This window comes from Anolis carolinensis, chromosome 1, assembly GCF_035594765.1.
Source record: "Anolis carolinensis isolate JA03-04 chromosome 1, rAnoCar3.1.pri, whole genome shotgun sequence".
Classification (NCBI taxonomy): domain Eukaryota; kingdom Metazoa; phylum Chordata; class Lepidosauria; order Squamata; family Dactyloidae; genus Anolis; species Anolis carolinensis.
Genome location: NC_085841.1, coordinates 44,375,790 through 44,390,418, shown reverse-complemented (window position 1 = coordinate 44,390,418; position 14,629 = coordinate 44,375,790). Strand labels below are relative to the sequence as shown.

General features: G+C 44.1%; 2 protein-coding genes across 4 annotated transcripts in view; both read right to left on the bottom strand.

Annotated features, from left to right (window-relative positions):
• The window catches only part of lrfn2 (leucine rich repeat and fibronectin type III domain containing 2), a 401,482-nt gene that overhangs the window by 203,300 nt on the left and 183,553 nt on the right, over positions 1 to 14,629 (bottom strand). The window lies entirely within an intron of this gene.
• The window catches only part of LOC103283042 (uncharacterized), a 35,171-nt gene continuing 26,013 nt past the window's right edge, over positions 5,472 to 14,629 (bottom strand). The window contains exon 1 of the mRNA XM_062973501.1: positions 5,472 to 14,629. This exon is cut by the window's right edge and continues 26,013 nt beyond it. The gene's annotated coding sequence lies outside the window, so the exon portion shown is untranslated.

The following is a 14,629-nucleotide window of genomic DNA, read 5'->3' as shown; positions in this document are numbered from 1 at the left end:
AATATTTCTTATTGGACATTGCTTTTTGGACTAATTCTGACCTTTCCTGAAAGGTCTAATTCTGAACTATTTTCTACACTTGTTTTTATTAACTTTATATATTCCTTCAATAAAGATATTAGATAGATTCTGGCCTCTGTGTATGGTTATTGGTGCTCTGTAGCCTGGGTCGTGACAGTTTGACTCCGCCACCCTAAGCACCAATTAACCTCGGCCAGAATGTCTACCGGAGTCGTACCTGGGCCGAGCGGCCAGCCGATTACCTACACCATCGACAAGGAAGAGGTGGACCGAATCCGTGATAAGCTCAATGCACAGGATGGAGAAATAAGGGGTTTGAAGGAACGCGGAGTTCGTCTTCCGGCCATGGCGTTGCCAACCAAGTTTACTGGAGAAGCTTCTAAGGTTCATGTCTTCCGTCGCCAATGTCAAGCTTATCTGGAGGCCCGTGCTGCCGAGTTCCCCCAAGAAGACATCAAAGTGGCATGGGTTTACAGTCTTCTAGACGGGCCAGCGGCCAGCTGGGCGACGGCACTGTTCGACCAAGTCTCTCCACACCTAAGATCAGCGCAACACTTCTTGGACCACCTCAAGGAGACTTGGGGAATCGAGGACAATTTGGAGGCAGCCGGTCACAAACTCCGTCGCCTTTTCCAAGGAGACAGACCTATGTCTCAGTATATAGCCGAGTTCCGAGTGCTGGCCCACAACACCGGCTGGAACGATGTAGCCCTCAGGGGACAATTCCGGGAGGGTCTCAACATTGAAATGCTGGAAGAAATCTCCAAGGTGGATCCTCCCCAGACCCTCGAGGCACTCATTGATCAATGTTTACGGGCTGAAGTCATGATTGCCAACAGGAAACAGTGGGTTCGAGGCCAGGGCAGTAGAGCCGGGGCAAAACCCCCCGCTCCCGCCAGCGTTCAGCCACGTCCGGTGTGGAGACCCCCACCGCCAACCCCATACCCCAGAGGAGGCGAGGAGGTGCCGATGCAGTTGGGCAATGTGCGTCCCAGACTAGATGCCGCCGAGAAGGCCCGTCGTCAACGCTTAAACCTCTGCTGGTACTGCGGGAACGGGGGCCACTTCGCCAGAGAGTGCCCAGCCAAAGGGAAGCCTGCCGCCCGTCTTGCGGCGGCGTCCTCCACGGAGACGAAGGCGTCTGAGCCGACTGGCACACAGCCGGCGGGGGAAGCCAACGACCGGGTGTAGAGAGGCTCGCCAACCCGGTCAAAAAATCCATCCAAGAGCCGCCAACCGGGGTCCTGTTCCTTCTCGTGGTCACATTATGGTCAGCAAAAAGGGGACCCGTCATGATCCACGCCATGATAGACTCTGGAGCTACCAACAATTTCATCGATAGAGAGTATGCCGACTCTCTGGGATTACAATATCATGATTTCAAGAATGCCCGTGTGGTGCAAGCCATAGACGGCCGTCCCCTCAAGACGGGCCCCGTAAGTCAGTGGTCGGAACCCACCAGGATGTGGATAAGGGAACATATGGAAGAGATTTCCTTCTTTGTTACCGAGGTCCCCCATTTCCCTGTGATTTTGGGAATTCCATGGCTGACTCTCCACGACCCTAACATCTCCTGGTCCAACAGAGAACTGCAGTTTGCTTCACCGTATTGCCAAAACCATTGCCTCGTAGCCAAGGTATGCCATGCCACAGACACCGAGCCCATCATCACCTTGCCAAAGAAGTACTCCGAGTATTGGGATGTATTCAATGAGAAAGAAGCCGAAAAATTACCCCCACATAGACCTTATGACTGTGCCATTGACTTGGTGGAGGGGGCCCCGATCCCGCGAGGGCATCTCTACTCCCTGACTGAACCAGAGCAAGAAGCTCTCAGGGAATTCCTAGAGACAAACCTCCGCAAGGGATTCATCAGACCCTCTCAATCCCCAGCCGCCTCCCCAGTGATGTTTGTGAAGAAGAAGTCAGGGGAACTACGTTTGGTGGTGGACTACAGAGCATTGAACAATATCACCAAGCGGAACAGCTATCCCCTGCCCTTAATCTCGGATCTACTGGATCGGCTTCGAGGAGCCAAGGTTTACACCAAGTTGGATCTTCGGGGGGCTTACAACTTAGTTCGCATCAGGGAAGGGGACGAGTGGAAGACCGCCTTCCAGACCAAATTCGGATTATTTGAGTCCCGAGTTATGAATTTCGGTTTATGCGGAGCCCCCGCAACGTTCCAGCATTTTGTCAATGACATTTTTCAGGACTATCTAGACAGGTTCTTGATAATCTACCTGGACGATTTTTTGGTGTTTTCCAGATCACAATCAGAACATGAGAACCACGTCAAAATGGTGTTACAACGATTGCGGGATCATGGACTTTATGCCAAGCTGGAAAAATGCGCTTTTGATCTACAAGAGGTAGATTTCCTTGGTTACCGCATCTCGCCTCTAGGGCTTTCCATGGATCCAGCCAAAGTTTCAGCAGTATTGGAATGGCGGGCGCCAACTAACAAGAAAGAGGTGCAGCGTTTCTTGGGGTTCGCGAACTACTACCGCAAGTTCATTCCAGATTTTGCCCGCTGGTCCGACCCCATCACTAGCTGCATCCGTGGAAAGCAGCCTTTCCGCTGGACTGATCAAGCAGAGAAAGGGTTCCAGCAACTAAAGAAACTATTCACCTCCCAGCCAATTCTACAGCACCCAAATCCTGGAACCCCTTTTGTGGTGCAAGCGGACGCCTCTGATGTGGCAATTGGGGCTGTACTCTTACAACCGGTGGGAGATCACCTCCACCCCTGTGCCTTTTATTCTCGTCAACTAACCACACCAGAGAGGAATTACACCATTTGGGAAAAAGAACTACTGGCCATAAAGGCAGCCTTTGAAACTTGGAGACATTGGCTAGAAGGGGCCAAATTTCCCATTGAAGTCCACACTGATCATCGTAATCTAGAACATCTAAGAACTGCCCGCAAACTAAATCAGAGGCAGCAACGTTGGGCTTTATTCTTTGAACGTTTCAACTTCCAGATCCATTATGTGACCCCAGCCCAAACCAAGCAAGCAGACGCCCTGTCACGTAAACCGGAATACGCTGCAGGACGCAAGGAGACCTTGGAATCCCAACTGCTACAACCTGAGAACTTTGCCACGCTCACGGTGGGGAACACCAAATCCATTCCCATTGGTTCAACTTCCCCTACTCCAGGACCCATCTGTGCTCAAGAAATCAGGGCTAGTCAGCAAGCAGATGCCTGGGCGCAGGATCAACTTCGCCAAGGTCTGCATTTCCCCTTTTCGCTTAAAGATGGGCTGCTCTGCTATAGAAATCATGTTTATATCCCACCCGGACCGGGCAGGGAAAAAGCGCTTCGTCTGTGTCATGACTGCAAACCAGCAGGACACTTCGGACTATTTAAAACCATGCATTTGATCCTAAGGGATTTTTGGTGGCCCAAGATCCGCAAGGATGTGGAAAAATATGTCAACACCTGCCCAGTATGCCAGCGCTCCAAGATACGAAGGGAGAAGCCCTCAGGGCTTTTACACCCCCTTCCTACCCCATCTCGCCCATGGGAAATAATTTCCGCGGATTTCATCACTGACCTACCACCTTCCTGTGGATTCACCACGATCTTAGTGGTGGTGGACCTATTCACCAAGTTAGCCCATTTCATTCCCTGCGAAGGCCTCCCCACGGCCAAGGAAACTGCGGATCTATTTCTTCAACATGTTTTCAGACTACATGGATTGCCCAAGAGTTTAGTCACAGACCGTGGATCTCAATTCACCTCTCGTTTTTGGAAGGCACTACAAAAACTATTGGGCATAGACTCTCGCTTATCTTCAGCTCATCATCCCCAAACAGATGGGCAAACGGAGCGCACCAATGCCACTTTGGAGCAGTATCTTCGCTGTTATGTAAACTATCAACAGGACAATTGGGCTTCTCTGTTACCACTGTCTGAGTTTGCCTACAACAATGGAGTTCAAGCTTCTACAAAAGAAACGCCGTTCTTTGCAAACTACGGCTTCCATCCACGTTTCTTCCCCCCTGTCATTGAAACTTCAGAGGTTCCCGCAGCAGAGGATTGGCTGCAGGAACTCACAGCGGTGCAACAACTTTTGCTCCAGCAACTGGATCAAGCCAAGGAGGACTATAAACGCCACGCTGACAAACATCGCCAGCCGGGCCCCGAAATCAAGGTAGGAGATCGGGTTTTCCTGTCCACTCGCTTTCTGCCCTCCCACCGCCCTTGCCGGAAGTTAGATGCCCGTTTCATTGGTCCCTATCCAGTGGTGGCGCAATTAAACCCCGTGACTTTCAAACTCCAACTTCCGCGTTCAATGCGCATTCACCCAGTGTTTCACCGTTCCCTGCTCCTTCCGGCGGATGGTGTGCGACCTGATACAAACCAACCGGCCCCCCCTCCTGTTTTGATGAATGGGGAGGAGGAGTTCGAGGTTGAGGACATTTTGGATTCTCGCTTTCACCGCCGCCGCCTACAATATCTCATTGACTGGGTGGGTTTTGGCCCTGAGGAACGCTCTTGGGAAGACGCCTCCACAGTCCATGCTCCTGATCTAACCCGTCGCTTTCATCAGACCTATCCCACCAAACCACGACCTCGCGCCTCGGGGAGAGGGCCCCAGTTTGGGAGGGGCCTTGAGGAGGGGGATAGTGTGATGACCCATGGGCCTTGTAGTCCTGCTCAGGACATTGTAATCCCTGATGAAGATGAAAACTTGGGTTTTTTACCTTCCCAGTCTGAACTGGATTCCTCTCAGCCAGATCTTTCCCAGGCAGATCTGGGAACCTTGCACCTGCAAGAAAGTTGTCTCCCAGAAGTATGTCAAACAAGCCCAGAGCCTACTTCTCCCGTATTCTTGCGCCGGGAGTTTTGTAAACAACAGAGAAGTTTGGATTCAGCTTCGCGCAGGAGTGCGAGGATTGCAGCTAAGAATGTGGCCAATTAAGACTGCTTCTCGTGAGAATCTTTGGGGAGTCTCACATCTGGTCTCAGAGTTAGCTTTCGGTTCTGATTCCCAGAGAACTGCTTCGGCGGGAAAGCTAGACTCTATTTAGGTGTTTTACCCGCGTAGTAACTTCGCGGAGTCAATTCGTCAGCCTTCGGAGCGAGTTGTGTCTGGACAGCGCGCTCCGATTCAAGCCTCGCTCCTGCTCAAGCCTTGCCTTGCTATCCAGCCTTCGCCTTGCTTCCCAGCCTTGTTTATCTACGGACTTTGCCTTGTTTCCCAGGATCAATCCTTGCCTTGTTCCACGGATTTATCAAGTTATTCCACGGACCTTGTTCTTGTTCTTAGTTACCTTGTTTCACGTTCAAGCCTTGTTTCAAGTATCAAGTTATTTCCTAGCCTCGCTCAAGTTTCATGGACTAAAGGACCTTGTCATCTCCCCTCACTTTGCTTGGCAAAGTGAGTGTTTCGGTTATTGGATTACAACTTTGGACCTTAATATTTCTTATTGGACATTGCTTTTTGGACTAATTCTGACCTTTCCTGAAAGGTCTAATTCTGAACTATTTTCTACACTTGTTTTTATTAACTTTATATATTCCTTCAATAAAGATATTAGATAGATTCTGGCCTCTGTGTATGGTTATTGGTGCTCTGTAGCCTGGGTCGTGACAGTCACCTCACTTTTATCCACATTACATAATGACAGCACTTTGATACTATCTTAGCTGTTGTGACTGCACCTTCGGGGATTATGGTTGATGGGGATGGAATTCGAAGAGGAAGAAAAAACCCTCGTGATGAGGGTTCACTGGAGGAGTTGCGCAGGAAGGGACTTAGAGAGCTATATGGGGGATCTTCTGAGGAAGATTCAGATGGGGAGATGGATGCTGAGGAACATGTGGTGGCTGGGGAAGCGGGCACTGAATGGGCACAGCCACCGGAGATGTCTGGGGATTTGGGGTCTATGGATACTTCTGAACCTGGGGTTTCTGCAGGAGCTGATCCCAATTGGGATGCTTGGAGAAGGGAGGATGGTTCTTTAAGTGTTCATGGGGCTAAGTGTGGGCAGGATGATTGGGACTCCGACGAATTGCTAGGTACTCCAGATCCACGAGCTCTAGCTGTGTGGAGCTCAGATTCTGAGTAGATTTGGGACACCTGGTGTTTGGGTGTGAGTGTTTGGTCACCCAGGAGGAAGGGGAATAAAATGGGAATGTTTGGCCACTGCACTTTGCGTGTGGCAAGGTGTTGCTGAGGCGCCATTGGGATCTCTGTGTTTCCATGAAGACTGGACTTGGACTATGATTTGAATCTGCTGTTATCACCTAGCTTGGCTCTCGCTGTGTCTTGTCGTGGACCTGTTTTGGATGACTGCACCCTCTTCAGACCTTGGATCGGAATTTGACCTTGCTACTGCCTTCGCCCTGTGATTGATGACTACTATCGGCTTTTGACTCCTGGCTTGCTCTTTGGACACCGCTGTTATCTCCTGACCTGACCTTGGAATCCCGGACAACGTCTTTTCACCATCCTTCTGGAGCCTTCGGCTTTATCCACATTGTGGAAGCAGTCTACTGCATTCTTAGTTTGTTTGTTTGTTTCCTAACCAATTTGGTGTTTTCTTTTGGGAACTGTTCCTTTGAAAACTACAGAGCCGGCTGGCAGGGCTTGGACTCAGAAAGTGCAGTTTGCAGTAAGTTTGTTTAGCTTTGTTTTTACCTGCTTGTGTTGCTGAATTATATTTTTGTTTGAACTGCTCTTGAAGCACTGATAGTGAAGTGTTTCAAGGTTTTTTCTGTGTTAACATTACTTTTTGGCTTATCTGCTGAATAAACTCTATTTTTGTTCGCTAATTGGCGTCTGACTCTTGACATTAGCTGTCATGGCTCCACTCCAAGCTATCCTGAGTTTTGCGGTTTTGTAAGATACTTAGTTTTGGGGGAAGACCTATCTGAGCATTTTCTAGGTTCTCTGAAAAATGCCTTTAGGGGTGTGCACAAGACAATTCTAAGCACCCCAACAAGGTCTAAATCCCAACACTTCAAATAATGGTATCATGGGAGTTAAAGTGATCTCAAACTGCTGCTGTTTTACAGTTTGGATATACACCAAGGATTTTTTAGTCACAGCAAATATGCAAATCATTTCTCACTTCTACCATTATCTTAATAATATTAAGACAGTGTCTTCATGCAGTTTTCTTTCTTTGAGTTACAGTAGTCCCAGATATTACATAAGGAATCCATTCCAGATCAATTTGCATCAAATGGTATTCACATAATTTGGAACCTTTGGACTTCCTGCTTAAACATACCATAGAATAAATCCAAAGGATCTAGAAAATACCTAGAGAAGTGCTTTCTCTTGGCCTCTAGTGCAAATCCATGGTCAGTTTTCAGTGGAACTTCTGATAGATTATCACTATAGAAGTGCACTGGAGACCAAGAAAGAACATGTCCTAGGCATTTTCGAAGTCCCCCAGAGCAATACTATGACATTCAAAGCTCTTTACATGTAAACAAAAAACACATTCAACAAGTTTAAATAATAGGTTGGCCTACTGTATCTTCAATAAACCTTGCCAAGACAGAAATATATCAACTGGATGAAAGGGGAACAAAGTAGTTTATACTATAATAATAATAATAATAATAATAATAATAATAATAATAATAATAATAATTTATTTTTGTATCCCACCACCATCTCCCCAAAGGGACTCGGGGCGGCTTACAACAGGGACATGCCCAGCATAACAACATAACATCATAAAAACAGTTATTTAAAACAGTAAGGTGAAGAAAACAAGGGACATACTCTACACTGGACTTCTCCTAGAGAAAAGTCAATGGGATTTAAGCATTGCAAGAGTGCTCAGGAAACCCTTGGATACCTAATAAGAGCCCAAGCATTTTGATAGAAGTTGAACACTGCCATTCTGTAAAATCTGATGTTACAACATAACTTTCCATGCTAATAACTGCATTTACAAAAACCTACAAAACCCTTAAAACTAATCACATGATAAAGACAGTTATGAAGAATTAAAATGCTCTTCTGTGCAAAACAATGGTACAGTGTTCCCTCACTTATCGCTGGGGTTAGGTTCCAGGACCACCCACAATAAGTGAAAATCTGCAAAGTAGGGACACTATATTTTAATATTTATATATTATTTTAGTAGTTATACACTATTTTAAGTCTTTATCAACCAATTGTGTGTTGATAAATCGCCTCCTTCTCCTCCGTTGCCCCTTGGGCTCCTTTTCTCTCCCTTTGGCTTCTCCTTTCTCCCTTCCTTAGGCTGTAAATTGTAATTTTTTATGATTTATAATAGTCTTTTAGTTTATTGAAAAACCGCGAAACGGTGAATCCGCAAAAAGTAAACTGAGAAGTAGTGAGGGAACACTGTACAGATTGGTTCTGAATATTATGCTATCAGTTTGAACTAAGAATTTCAAACAATCTGATTCTAGGGCTGTATGTCTTAAGAATGTTATTGGTGGTTTTTTGAAATCTTGCTCTTGAGACTTTGTACTTGTGCTCTGTTCTGTGCCCGCATGCTCGAATCCTTTCTCCTTGGCTAGAAGTTGAAAGCTTTCTAAAATGCTACTATGTACACTGTATAAATGTTGTTGTAGTTGGGCCAGGGGGCAATAATTCTACTACTAGTTCTACTACTGCTAGCAGGAGGAAAAGGGCTAATGGTGAGCAGGTGTTTGATGAGGAACAGCAAGCAAAGCGGGTCCGGGAAATACTTATGGCTCCTTCTGAGGAAGAAACGTTTGAAGGGTTCTCTAGCGACGAGGAGTCCATGCTGGAGGAAGATGGGTTAACAGAGAGTAGAGGAACTAAAAGGTCAACTTGGGAGCAAGAGTCAGATAAGGAAAGGGAAAGGAAGAAGATCTGGGATCTACTCACTGCTCCCACGGAAGATGAAACATTTGAGGGTTTTTCTGGGAATGATGGGTCTGGGAGTGAGATAGAAAGTGCTGCAGATTGGACTCAAGTAAATGTGTGCGCAGAGCCAGTTTCTGGGGGTGCATCAGGGGATTGGCAAGCTACTGATACACCAGGGACATGGGGAGATCTAAGTCTTGAACAAAGATGGAGGGACTGGAGGGATGATGGACGAGGTTCACGTATGAGGTCAAGATCAACTGTGGATAATGATGACAGGGCGGAGGCCTCATCATCGTCCGATAACAATGCGTAAGTTAAAAGTGGAGTTGGAAGGAAAGACTCTTTTGCAGAAGGCAAGGTGTCATTTTGGACATTGGGTTGTCGCTGCCTGTTCTCCTGTTGGGCTTGGGTCCTGGCTGTACAGCTTCGTGTTCCTGTATTTGGTTTGGCTCTTGACGACGGCATAGCTCGTTCCTGGCTTGGCATTCTCTGGCTTCCCCTTCGTGTTCCTGAATTCGGTTTAGCTCATGATGATGGCATCGCTCGTTCCTGGCTTGGCGTTCTCTGGCTTCCTCTTCAGCTCCTGAATTTGGCTTGGCTTCTGACGACAGCATCGCTACTCCCGGTTGGTTCTCCTTTGGTTCCTGAATTCGGCTTGGCTCCTGACGGCGACATCACTACTCCCGGTTGGCTCTCCCTTGGTTTCTGGATTCGGCCTGGCTTTTGGATGATGACGTCGGCTGCTTTTGCTACGGGTGTGCATTTGGCCCTCTCCTGGCTTTCTGTGCCATAGTTTCAGTGAACTTTTGGCTGGAGTTAAGACGGATTATCAGACAGGATAATCCGGATTATTTTCTGTTTCTGCATTTTTTGCCTTTTTTTGAAGCAAAGACATTTACTTTTACTAGGAACACTGAAGTTAAGTGTTCCTAGGTTCAGAATATCATTTATTAAACGTTTGTTATATTTACTCTGAGTGTGTGGCCTTTTAAGAGGTGTCTATGTCCTTGGCCATCTGTTTTGTTTATTTGCTATAAAGAAATCCCTAGAACCTTGGCTCACTGTTTGTTGAATTATCTGGATTTCTGTGGTCCTGGAAGGACACAGACCACCATGGGAGCAGCGAGTGTATGCAAAGAGTTAATGTATGCAAAGGAATCCAGACAAATTAAAAACTGTAATGAGAGACAGTGATAGGAAAGACGTGAAACCATCAAACATGCTCACAAAATGTTCTTTTGCCTAGATAATGTTTCCTAAGAGAGTAGACTACTTGTAAAACTCCAGATGGACTGCAGCTCCCACTAGACAAAGCCAGTATAGCCAATGGTCATGATTATGGGATTTGTAGTCTAAAATACCTAGAGGGCACCAGGTTGCCTGCCTGCATTATCCTGTTAAAGGAATGTCATTCTGCCATTCCATACTGCCACCAAAGAAGACTTCAAAGCGGAATATGGCCTAAAAGAGAATGCAGCAAGCCTCATTCGGATGCAACAGGGATTAGATAACCAGGTGTCACACTTTAAAGAAGTCAACCTTCTGTTTGAAGGGGTGTCAGAAGGCAGTCTTCCACTGGAAAGCATTCTTTGTTTGAATGGTCATTTAGACCAACTCTATTTTAAAGATGCAGATGCAAAATAAGAAAAAGAAAAAGAAAAAGGAGAGTAGAAACCTTGAAATTGGCTATAAACTGTTAAAAAAGGATAGCAGATGGAAGACACACATATATATGCTCAGTGATCATATTTTTCCTCATATGTGTTTTGTAATGTTATTTAAACTCTGGTAACTACTTTGAAATTTGTATTATGACATGTAAACTAAAGGTAAATGCAGTTTGTATGTCAAACTATGAATCTGGGAGACCAGGGTTTGAATCCCTGCTCAGTCAGTAAAGCTCACTGTGGGCCCTTCCACACAGCCTTATATCCCAGAATGTCAAAGCAGAAAATCCCACAATATCTGCTTAGAACTGGGTTATCCGAGTCCACACTCTGATAATGTGGGATTTTCTGCCTTGATATACCGGGTTATAGGGCAGTGTGGAAGGGCTCTGAGTGATCTTTGGCAAGCCATACTACCTCAGCCATAGAATGAGGTAATGGCAAGCCTCCATTTCTTACCAAGAAATCCTATGAGTCAACATAAAGGCACATAATAGCAAACTAAGATATAAATATTGGGTTCTTTTGTTGTCTTTGGGAGACACATATCTAATACGTTTCTTTGGCAGCATCTCATTTTGGAACATTTATCAAGTTACTATGGCTATTGGAAATCACAATTAAAAACACCTGTGGCCCTGCTTTCTATGCTTGGATGATAAATTACAGGCATGTTAGTCAAGATGCCTGCCATCATTCTTGTTTGTTCTTGCTACAGAAAGGATGAATTCTCCAGTGGCAGCTGTTACCTCTCATGTAAATTGAGTAGTGAATCTGCTCTGGTTTTCTTTCAGACTTTAAAGGAACCATTCTAGGTGCCATTTTAGGAACTTATGTGGGATACCTCTTTCAAGGTCCAGACTAAACTCTACTGAAGATTCATCATTTTGCAGACACAGAAGCCACTAACTTCCTGGTTCCTTCTTAAACTCTTTTGTTTATTTGAACTGTACTTTTGTAAATTTTATGGGAAATTACCATTAAGAGTCTATTTGGACAAAACATGTAATATACTAAAAATAAATGAAGTAAATAAATAAACAAAATAGGAAAAATTAAATGGAGTTGACCAGTTGGATACATACGTGTGGGTGGCTAAGTGGATGTACTGCCTTTCTCCCAGTGTGAGGCTATATTGACCAGGTTGAACAGGCTAATTTTTGGGAAACATTTCAGTTCAAAAACTGATGTAATTGAAAGATGTCTGCCTTCTTTATAGATTTCTGTGATGTCTAGCTACTCGGAATCATTTTATATCCAGGGCTAATAACAGCATGGGTAGCTTGCCAAATTTAAGCTTATGCCAACACAGACAAACTTGGGAAGAAAGGCATATTGTGGTCTATAGCACTGCTTGTGCTTTTTGTGCTAGACTGAGAAAATCAGTGTAATATTTATTATCTTTTTAAAAGAATAGAGCAGTATGATTTGGGTATTAGGAAACACCATGCAGGATTTGCTTCTCATCTAGACATGTGCGAACACTTAAACAGTCTTTAAAAGATTCTGCACAGTGGGGTCAGCAGAGGAGTGTGCAGCTGGCTATACTTGGGACAAAGGAAAGAACTGATGAGCACGAATGAAAAGTCAAAGCAAATCAGGAGACAAAGCTTCACATGCTGATAGTCATTTGATTAGTACAATCAGAGTCGGCCTTCCTTGGGAGCTATGCTAAAATAGAAGATAATTCAATTCAATACATTAACAAGGGTTTTCTCTATACTGAGCATTTAATGAAATTCAAAGTTAGCTTCAAATTGTGGCTACCAAACAATAAATTTCCACAAAAGTTCACAAAAATAGCCCTTTACATGCATCAGTGCTCTGTAGTTTGTGTAATCACCTCCCAGGATTTTCTATGTAATGTTCTGCATACATAGTGAAACTGTTTTCTTCGGTACTGGTGAGAAAATCTATTAAATGGTAGATGAACCCAAGGATAAGCCAAAAATTAATCATATTTTCTAAAACATATGTTTATATTATTCTACGTAACACAGTGTGGATTCTTATTATTGTTCAGAAATTTTATATCTCAAATATAAAGAAGATTGTAAAAGATATGACCAGTAAATTAAAATAACACAGATGGTAATTATATCTGATATTCTTGTGATCAATTCCAGATACCCCATGGTTCTTCTTTCCTGATTAACTCAGCCCATGTCTAAATATCAAAGGATGACCCACGAGTTCTCTTTCCTTAATGATCCATTTAATTGGAGAGTATATGATGCAATTCCAAACATTTCTGTGTAAAGGTATGCATGTACACCGTGTAATGTAGCTTCAGTATGTTTGTTTGTTTTGGTACAATTGTATCAAAGTGGTACAGGAACATGCAAAGGTTGACTTACTTTCTCTAGGAGCTTCAAGTATAATAATGAAATTAATTTGCAACCCTTTATGACACTTTAATTCATTTCTGTGAGATAGCAACCGACTCTGTCTAGTAGCAAAACAAAAGTAATAAGCTCTGAAAAGCAAACCCCAGACAGCATTCTGTCACCAGCTTTAAATATCAGCAGAAGATAGACTATTATTGCAGAGAAAATACATACAGCAGTTTACCATGAGTCTTAACAATATGTAATGATAAGCAAGGAAGGGATGCCGATAGTGATCCTTATTGTGGAAAGAATGGGAGTGTTTTTAGTACACAGGTATTTCCCTCTTATGTTGGTTACAAGCTGCCACATTTACTTAGGTTTTGTTTTTGTTTTTTTGCTCTTTTCCTTTTTGAATATAGTACTTGAATCTTTTGAAACCACAATGTTGCTGGTAGCACAAAAATAATTCTTCAGTTTAGCAAGAAAAGTAATATTTCTTCCACATTTTGGACCATTTTCACTTCTGATAAGGAATGAATTTCTTTCAAAATACTTCAGAGAAGGAAATTGAAGGAAGGGGACTGCATGAAACTGCTTTAGAATGCGTTTTCAGGGGCCCCATTATATTATATGGTAGGTGTGGACTCATATTAATGCAGTTTGGCTACATTGAACTGCATTATAGGAGTCTACATTGACCATACAAAGCAATTTCAAACAAAATTATGTGGCAGTTTAAATGGGGCCAGAGATGCGGAACTTTCCTCAGATCCCACATCTCCATTGAAACTTAATGGGTTGGAATAATAAAGCAACTCCCCTCCCCATTGGGATTTTTAAAAATATGGAAGTAGAAGTAGCTGGGGAAGCTAAGTATAAAGCAATGCAGAGACATATAAAGAAAGGAGAAAAATTACACAAAGCCCTTCATCTGATTCAGAACAATAAAGTAAGTTAAAAAAATATCATGAAGTATCTAAGGGACACTCAGAATAAGGAGGAAAACTGAAGACTTATTCATAGAGGATGCGGGAAGACAGATTTTGGCACAACACTAGCAAAAGAACGCCAAAAGACAGAGGTGGTTTCTGACAATGATGAAAGTGAAAATGAGATCAAAAGCACTGGTCTGGTAGGGAATTGAGTTTTCTGTGAGAACTCTGATATACTGAGGCAATTTAAAGCCCGGGTTTTCTCCAGGGCCAAAGGCTTGCAGCTGTCTTATAAGGGAAGTGTGCCACGTATTGAGGCATCGGAACGTTGGCTTTCTCATGAAGTCATCTTCTCTAAGCAGTGGCATCATCTGACCTTGCTTAGCTCAAGAGATCTGACAGGATTTGACAGTTCAGTGAGGTACAACTGTTTAGTGAGAGCTTATGTCAAAGGTATCTATTGCAGTCTAAATCCAACTCTAATATCCAGCAACAGAGAGGCCACAATAGTGTTGCTCCATCTTGTTCCATGAGAGAAGCCTTTCTGTGGCTCCTTTCTGTGCTATGATCAATTCTTTTCTTTCTTTCTTTTTTTAAACTAAGTCTCCCCTTGAAGGGTTTCTTAAACAGAGAAGAATTGGAACAGCAGCAGCACTGCTGTGGCTTCCATGATCCCAACACAACATGACACAACCATATTTGTCTGCAAGAAAAGCATGACATCAAAGCACTTGGACAATCACCATCTTCCCTTTCCTAACATTCATGTGGAATTCATGTGACATTCTTCAAAATTCCCTTCATTCTGTAAGAGAAGTGTTATGTTAAGAGAAGACAGGCAC